Source organism: Aegilops tauschii, chromosome 1 (assembly GCF_002575655.3).
Source record: "Aegilops tauschii subsp. strangulata cultivar AL8/78 chromosome 1, Aet v6.0, whole genome shotgun sequence".
NCBI lineage: Eukaryota > Viridiplantae > Streptophyta > Magnoliopsida > Poales > Poaceae > Aegilops > Aegilops tauschii.
The window spans coordinates 450157168-450165757 of NC_053035.3; the positions used below are offsets into that span (position 1 = coordinate 450157168).

At 46.6% G+C, this 8590-nt stretch overlaps 1 non-coding gene across 1 annotated transcript; it reads right to left on the bottom strand.

Annotated features, from left to right (window-relative positions):
• Positions 1-7278: 7278 nt before the first annotated feature.
• Positions 7279-7420, bottom strand: LOC120972995 (small nucleolar RNA Z247). The gene has a single exon (XR_005767124.1). It is a non-coding gene; the product is annotated as a small nucleolar RNA Z247 (small nucleolar RNA).
• Between the last annotated feature and the right edge of the window lie 1170 nt (positions 7421-8590).

Below are 8590 nucleotides of genomic sequence, written 5' to 3' on the forward strand. Positions count from 1 at the left end.
AAGCTGTTTTCTTCAGCATATACTAGTGGACGTGGAGCATATCCAAGACGAGTGATCGATCACAAGTTCACCAACAGGTCACCGAATCCAATCAAAATGTAATACTAACAATTGGCTGTGCAACGCGGAATCCTCGAACAGAAGAGAGAGATGTTAGCTAGCACGCAGAACCTTCATTGCAAGATCTTCCTTTTCTTTCACGTACTGGAAACGCTAACATATCTTTAAATACAGCGTGTCCCAAGCATAATGCTGGTTCAATCTCCCGTCCGGCGAACATGGCCCCGCGCGCCATATGCACCTATATATTCGTCGGCCGAGGAGGATAAACCTCGATTTTGAAGAGTAGATAGCGTGAGCCTAACATGGGCAAGCCACGGCGAAGGGTCCAACGACTGACGTACGGGGCCATGCATTGTTAGGCGGGTCTCCTTTGGCAGTAGCCTGATCAAACAACCAGACATTGCCAAAGGAGACTTGCCTGACGATGCAGCTTATGTGCCCCATGGAAAGGTCATGCATGGTGTATGGTTTGCATAGCCACGTAGTTGCTTCCTTTTAGTATGCTGTGATATGTGCAGTTGCAATTTCAAGTGTTGCATCTTGTCTGCATGCCTAAACTGTCAAAGACCCAGTCATGATGTGAGAAGAATTGGTATGCCCTGCATAAGTAAGCCGGCTGTCGGCAGGTACGCTCGCGGTTGGCATCAGTAACCTGGACAACTGACGCATTGTTGAACACACGTTTCAGTGTGCATGTAATTGGTATTCTGTACTAGTAGAAACTACAAATGTTTCAACGATTTTTTTGTGACACATTTCGTTTGACACAAAACAATGCTAAGTAGTATGATTAACACATACAGTGATAATGTAGACCTCCAAAATTGTGAGTGTAAGACATAGAGAAAAAGTATTACAAAAAAGTTTGACCAAAAATGGCTTTCATCCCGCTTTATATATAAAGCAACAACCTAGCATTAGAACACGGCACTATACCACACGAACGACAAAGGAAACAACAAGATGCAACGGTGTCGAGGATGGCAAGAAAGCCCCAAAACGACAAGACAACAACAAAAGAAAGATGAGAGCACTGCTTGGAGTCCTAGGAGCCCTCATGCACAATTGAGTCGAGAATGGAGCCAATTTGAGAAGGAGACTAGCCTTCGGATGAAGCTATTCCATCAGCAACACCCGGAAGTCAATCACCATTGCGCCAACCAGCTCTATCGCGAATGAACACTCTACCCTCTTGCTCTAGATCAAAGGGTGCCATGTCATTGGACGATGAAGACACTCACCCTAGACCTGACTAGGAACAGATGATGGGATCCCAAGTTAAGGCCTCCGAACATAACTCCTCGCCATACTCGCTCATGATGGGAGCATAGCCGTCGTGGCCATGGAACCCTCAATGCGAGGAGAAGATGCTATCATCCACAACCGCACCCAATCACAGGAGGGTAGGAACCTTGCTCACGCAACAGAGCCTCCAAGGACGGAATGACGTCGTAGCGCCGCCACCATCACTACGAAACTATATTTACAACCCTTTGAAATAAAAATCTTATACATGAGTATGATTCTCTATTCCTACAACCAAAGGGATACAAATCCTATTCTTTAGAATTCTTGCAAAATTTCTCTAACTCAAAGGGCGCCTAAAATACGGTTCTTGATCCAAGTTAAGCCATGAACTATATAAAATCATCGGTATTAGCAAGACACCCTAAATGATAAGTTTATTTGCGCTTTTGTTTATTTTAGCATCTCAAGGTTCCAAATGAATAAAGTACAAAAATTCATGAGATCTCAGAAGTTCTAATTATGTCCGGGTTCAAGAACACAATAGTGTAGCAAATTAAACTAGTTCATTCGACTTTAGCCATGAACTATGAAGAAGAAATCGTTCGTGCTAACAAGATACATGAAACCGACAGCTTTTCGGGGGCTTTTGGTTAGTTCTGTGCCTCTCGTGGTTCCAAGATTATAATATTATACATGAACATAGTAGTGTAGGAAATTCAACTAGCTCATTCGTATGAGAACCGGTGTCATCACTCACATCTCTAGCATATAAGAATGATGAAGGTATATATGATGGTAGGGCTAGTAGGTGTGGGTTTACCCATTGCACCAAAATTTCCAAAGTACAGTGGTTGGCATGTACCATGCTCATACCCACGAGGGTAAAACACACACACTATCCATTCCCACTCTATCATAGCTACAGAAGAGTTTGTCCACACCTACAGATTAAATAAAATGGAGTTAAACATATTGAGTGAGATGGCAACATCTTACTGGAAATAGGAGGAGAGAGACCCGTACAATGAAATTTAGGACGGAAGCATATACTCCACATCTGCATCCTACGTTCATAACAGCCAGCACATAGGTTTAGGATTAATGACGTACCAAAAACTCCAATATGTCTTCAGATACATCGGTCTACCTTGTGTTGCGCTGCGCATAATGGTGATTCGATCTCCTGGTCGGGTGAACATGGCAATTCGTCGCGAGAGGAGGAGAAAACCTTTGACTTGTAGACTAGGTGACGCGAGCTTAGGATGCTCTCAGTGCATTGGCTCTTTTCATGTTATCCTAGGTGGTGCAAGAAAATTAGAGACAACCACCCCAAGTTTCTTATGTGTTGTGTTGTATCTAAGTGAATTGCATTTAATTAGTTTAGTTGCATCTTGACATTGTGGCCTAGGTGTGGAGAGAAGGAAGGAAGAGGAACATAGCGAGAGAAAGTCACACCCGATAAGGCATTAGTCACACCTTGTAGGAAAATGTCTTTTTTTCTTTGACGAAAATGCTGCGCAGCAGCTTTTCATTGATGATCAGAGGGAAAGATAGTAAGACAAGTTACAAACGCGACGAGGCGTGAACAAATGCCCAGGAGGCATTCACCACCTGTAGCCCATAGGCATTACAAACACTCAGTCTTGTTCTAAAGGTCAGTGGATTACTTAGGGCTTCATGGGCAAGAGTGTCCTCCACACCGTCCGTTCCTGGGTGGCATGCCGCAGGGGTCTTTCGGGGTTTCTCTGCAGTGTCCCGTCTGCCTGGACGGCGTGCACCAGGCGAGCCGCTTCATGGGTCCATGACGGGTTAACCGCGGGCGCGCGCGGGTCGGCCGTCGCGTGGGTTTTTCAGCACACCCGCGTGTGGTGTCCCATGTGCGATCGGCCAGTCAGACCTGAAAGAATTGATGGAAGCGTATGCCTCTGGCAGGGACGCGTTGCGTGTTATATAGAGATCGATAGGTTACAGGGTTTGGGGTTCGGTAGGGCTGGATTGATCCTCAAGAAAGGCTATACAATATATACATGTACCTAACCACCAGATCCCACCAGAAGTATATACGGCTTATAGTTATACCGTATATACATGTACAATACTTTCTAACACGCCCCCTCAATCATAAATTCACCACGTTGAGATTGCTCTTAAAGTCTTCCAATTTCCGCCATGATAAGGCCTTGGTAAAACCATCTGCAATTTGATCACCTGTGGAAATAAAACGAATATCCAGTACCTTGCTAGCTACTCTTTCTCGAACAAAATGATAATCAACTTCTATATGGTTGGTCCTTGCATGAAATACTAGATTTGCTGACAAATATGTGGCACCAATGTTATCACACCAAAGACGAGCAACTGGTGAATGAGCAACTCCAAGTTCATGCAGAAGAGTTTGGACCCAAATAATCTCAGCAGTAGCATTAGCCAAAGATTTATACTCAGCCTCAGTACTTGATCTAGAAACAGTAGCCTGTTTACGTGCACTCCAAGAGATTAGGTTGGGACCAAAAAACACACAGAAACCCCATGTTGATCTTCTGTCGTCAGGACATCCTGCCCAGTCAGCATCCGAGAAAGCACTAACAAAATTGCAAGTTGACTTGGTGAATTTTAGGCCTGTACTCATGGTACCTCTAAGATATCTTAAAATCCTTTTAACTGCTGTCATGTGTTGAGAGGTAGGAGAATGCAAATACTGACACAGTTTGTTTACAGGAAGACAAATATCAGGTCTTGTTAAGCTTAAGTATTGCAAAGCTCCTACCATACTTCTGTACCTTGTTGACTCTTCGGCCCCCAAGGGTTCTCCTTCTTCTCTTGACAATTTTTCAGATGTAGAGAGAGGCATGTTTGAAACCTTGCAGCTCATCACACCTGCACGTTTCAATATATCCATTACATATTTTTCTTGGGTCAGAAGAATCCCATCCTTTACCTTTTTAACTTCAATTCCCAAGAAATAATGTAAGTCACCCAAATCTTTTAGGCAAAATCTTTCCCTAAATCTTCCAGCAATCCTACCATTGCATTTTGTGATGAGCTAGCAACAATAATATCATCAACATAGACCAACATAAAAATGATGATCTTTCCTCTTCTATAAAAGAACAAGGAAGTATCTCCCCTTGATGGTTTGAAACCAAGTGCTTGAAGTTTTTCACATAACCTAGAGTACCATGCTCGAGGTGCCTGTTTCAGACCATACAAAGCTTTGTCAAGTTTGCAAAGATAATTTTCTTTACCCTTTATCTCATAGCCAGGTGGTTGTCTCATATAGACTTCGTCCTCTAGAACGCCATGAAGAAACACATTCTGAACATCCAATTGCCTAAGACTCCAGTCACTGGAAACTGCAACAGAGAGAACAAGTCTGATAGTAGCTACCTTAACAACAGGACTAAAGGTATCCTCATAATCTATACCGTATCTTTGTTTAAAGCCCTTTGCTACTAACCTTGCCTTGTATCTATCAATTTGACCATCTGCCTTTCTCTTAATCCTATAGACCCACCTACAATCAATAATATTTTTATTTTTTGTTGGTGGAACTAGGTGTCAAGTCTTATTTCTAATAAGAGCATCATATTCATCATTCATAGACAATTTCCATTTTCTGTCATTTAAAGCTTCCTGCAAATTTCTTGGCTCACCAGTGATTGTCAATCCTCCGAAACGAGGTTTTAACTTGTCATACCTGACCGTACCGTCCGTACGTATTTGAGGTTTCGCAATACCATGTTGTGATCTGGTTACTCGGGTTGGCACACCAGATGCTGTAGCAGGGTGTGCCACAGACAATCTCGTAGAGGAGGGAGCAGCGGCACGGGATCGCGTGACAGATCCGCTGTCAGCGGCAGAGGATCGCGCGTCCTGTCCTGTCGTTCAGGAACCGCGCCAGACGTGCCACACGCCGCTCCTGCATGGGACTCGTCCACGTGACAGTCAGCGAGAGGAGGCGATGGCCGCGCGGCTTCATGCAGCCCATCCTGCGCAACGTGTCCTCCGGCTATTGGCCCCCCAGGGGAGACAGGATTTTGTGGGCCAACCCGCGACGCGCGGCGCTCCCTGGGTGGAGTTGGTGAGCCCGAGGCAGATTCGCCGCCTGGGCCGCCTGCGCCTGCTGCTGGTGCGCCGTCCGCGCCTGTCGCTGCCTCGGGATTAGTTGCCGCAGCACCTGGATCCTCCTCGTGCTCGGTGCTATCTTTGTCTTGTTCTGACTGCATAAAATGACGAATAATAGCTGGATTTTCTCCAGAATTAGTACGAAAATTAGTTTGTTGATCAACTACAAGTTCGCCCTCGTGATCAATAGGTTCAGAGAGAGATGTTTCAGGAAGCAACAATACTTCAGAACGAAGAGGGGTGCCTGCATTTGGGTTTAAGGATGCAATGGGAAAAATTGTCTCATCAAATACGACATCACGAGATATATAAACGCGTCCAGCAGCAACATCTAGGCACTTCAAACCTTTGTGAAGGTTGCTGTATCCAAGGAATACACATTGTTTAGAATGGAAGGCTAATTTTTTGGAATTGTATGGACGAAGATTTGGCCAACAGGCACATCCAAAAACGCGAAGTGAATGGTAATTCGGTATCTCTTGAAACAAACGAGCTAATGGAGTTTCAAAATTGATCACTTTGCTAGGGGTGCGGTTTATCAGATATGTGGCCGAAAGAAAAGCTTCATCCCAGAATTTCAAGGGCATAGAAGCATGAGCTAAGAGGGAGAGGCCTACATCAACAATATGTCGATGTTTCCTTTCAGCTGATCCGTTCTGCTGGTGAGCATGCGGACAGGAGACATGATGAGTAATTCCTAACTGGCGAAAGAAGGAATTAAGGCGCTCATACTCGCCACCCAATCTGTTTGCATAGTGATGATTTTCTTATTGAATAACCTTTCAACAAGAGTTTGAAACTCATGAAAAACTTTGAACACTTCAGATCGGTGTTTAAGGAGATATATCCATGTGAATTTACTGTAATCATCAATAAATGAGACATAGTAGTTTTTCTTATTGATAGAATCACGGGCAGGCCCCCATACATCGGAAAAAACTTGCTCTAAAGGAGCTTTGGAAACACTCATCGAACTAGGGTAAGGAAGTTGGTGACTTTTGCCATTTGGCATGCATCACAAACACCTTCTTTATTCAATTCACTACTTGAAAAAGGAATGTTGTTTTGGCTAAGGACATGACGCACTATGGTGGATGAAGGGTGTCCTAGCCGCCTATGCCACCTCTCGGTGGACAGTTTATTGACGCCAAAAACTTTCTTGCTTGAACTCAAAGGAGCCGATGAAAGGGGGTAGAGACCACGTCTACATCTGCCCCGGAGAAGGGTTTTCCTCGTTCCATGTTCCTTAACAAAAAAGAAATTTGGGTGAACTTCAAGATAGGTGTGATTATCAGTGGACAAACGATGAGCGGAAATAAGATTTTTGGTGGCATCAGGTACATGCAAGATGTCTTTTAGATGAAGATCACGAGTTGGAGTACGAACAGTAGAATGACCAATATGACTAATTTCCATACCTTCTCCGTTTGCAGTGTGGACTTGTTCATTGCCGTTGTACTTGTTGCGAACCGTCAGCTTGTCAAGCTCGCTGGTGTTGTGATCGGTAGCCCCTTATCAAGGTACCAATTTGTGTCCACCCCGTAGGAAGAGGTGGTGGCCGACCCTGCGCTCTTGTCATTCTTGGTGAAAGATATGTCGAAGCGGTGATAACATTCGAGGGTGGTGTGGTTTTGGCAAGTGACTTCAGGAAGATCATCAACTCCTCCCAGTCCTCGGCCAACGCCGTCTCCTGTGGCCGTGGTGGTTTCGGCCGAGGCGGAGGTGGCCGCGGCAATGGTGGTCGCGGCAACGGAGGAGGTGGACGCGGCAACAGAGGCCGTGGCAATGGAGGCGGTGGCCGTGGCAATGAGTGGTTGCCACCTTCGAACATAGCAAGGCGTTTTTCAAAGCCAATCAACTGAGAGTAGAGTTCTGCTACCTTGATTGGTTCGGTCCTCGTAGCACAGATGGAAGAGACAAACGAGATGTTGTCGTAGTCTAGTCCAGCGAGGATGTAGGAGACCATGTCATCATCGTCGAGCGGCTTCCCTGCTGAAGCATCTCGTCGCCCAGCGCCTTCATGCGCCTGATGTAGTCGGCGATGGTCACGGTGCCCTTTTTGGTGTTGGAGAGGGCGATCCGCGTGTTGACGATGTTGGCCTGCGTCTGGGCGAGGAACATCTCCCTGATGGCGGTCCATGCCGCCGCGGCCTTGGTGTAGTGGGCGACCTGGATCATCACAAGGGCTGAGATCGAGTTGAAGATGAAGCTCAACACCTGAGACTCTTGCGCCAGTGCGATGTGATGCACCGGGTTGGGCACATCGGTTGGCTTGCCATCCTTGTCAGCAAGCTTGGGCTCCGGGAACGGATGATCGGGGTTGAGGTGGTCGATCATCTGCGCTCCTCGGACGGTGGCTAGGGCTTGCGCACGCCACACCAGGTAGTTGCCCCGGTGAAGCTTGTCATCGATGGGAATGAGAGGAAAAGTGGCGGCGGCGGCGGCGCTGGAGCTAGCCATATCTAGTGTTGGATGTTGAAGAGAAAGTAGGCTCTGAATACCATGAAAGAATTGATTGAAGGGTATGCCTCTGGCAGGGACGCGCTGCGTGTTATATAGAGATCGATAGGTTACAGGGTTTGGGGTTCGGTAGAGCTGGATTGATCCTCAAGAAAGGCTATACAAGATGAGGATAAATCCTAACTACCTAACCACCAGATTACAAGTTAACTCACACAACACCAGATCCTATCAGAAGTATATACGGCTTATAGTTATATCGTATATACATGTACAATACTTTCTAACAAGACCCACGTGTTGGCGTCTTCGGCCAAACCGGGTTAGTTCAGCCACGACAGGTGGGGCGTGCGCCACGTTGCACTCGCGTGTTGCCCCGCATGCGGAAGGGGAAGCCCTCTACATCGTCCATGTGAAATTGGTCTCCCGCAACTGGCTTCACGGGGCTCTTCACGCTATCCGATCTGCCTGGACGGCGTGCACCCGAACGGCTTGCCTCGGAGGCTATGATGGGTGGACTGCGGGTGCAGCCCGATGCCACCGTCATAGGGTCTTTTGGTCGTGTGTGCGTGAATCGTCCCACACGCGGACGAGCAAGCCGGGTCTGCTTGTCATGTGCATGTGCCCATGCCTGGTTGTGTGTGTGCTATCTGGGTCGGGCCGTTCGCTTCGCATCGCGTGTGCCGCTTTGCAA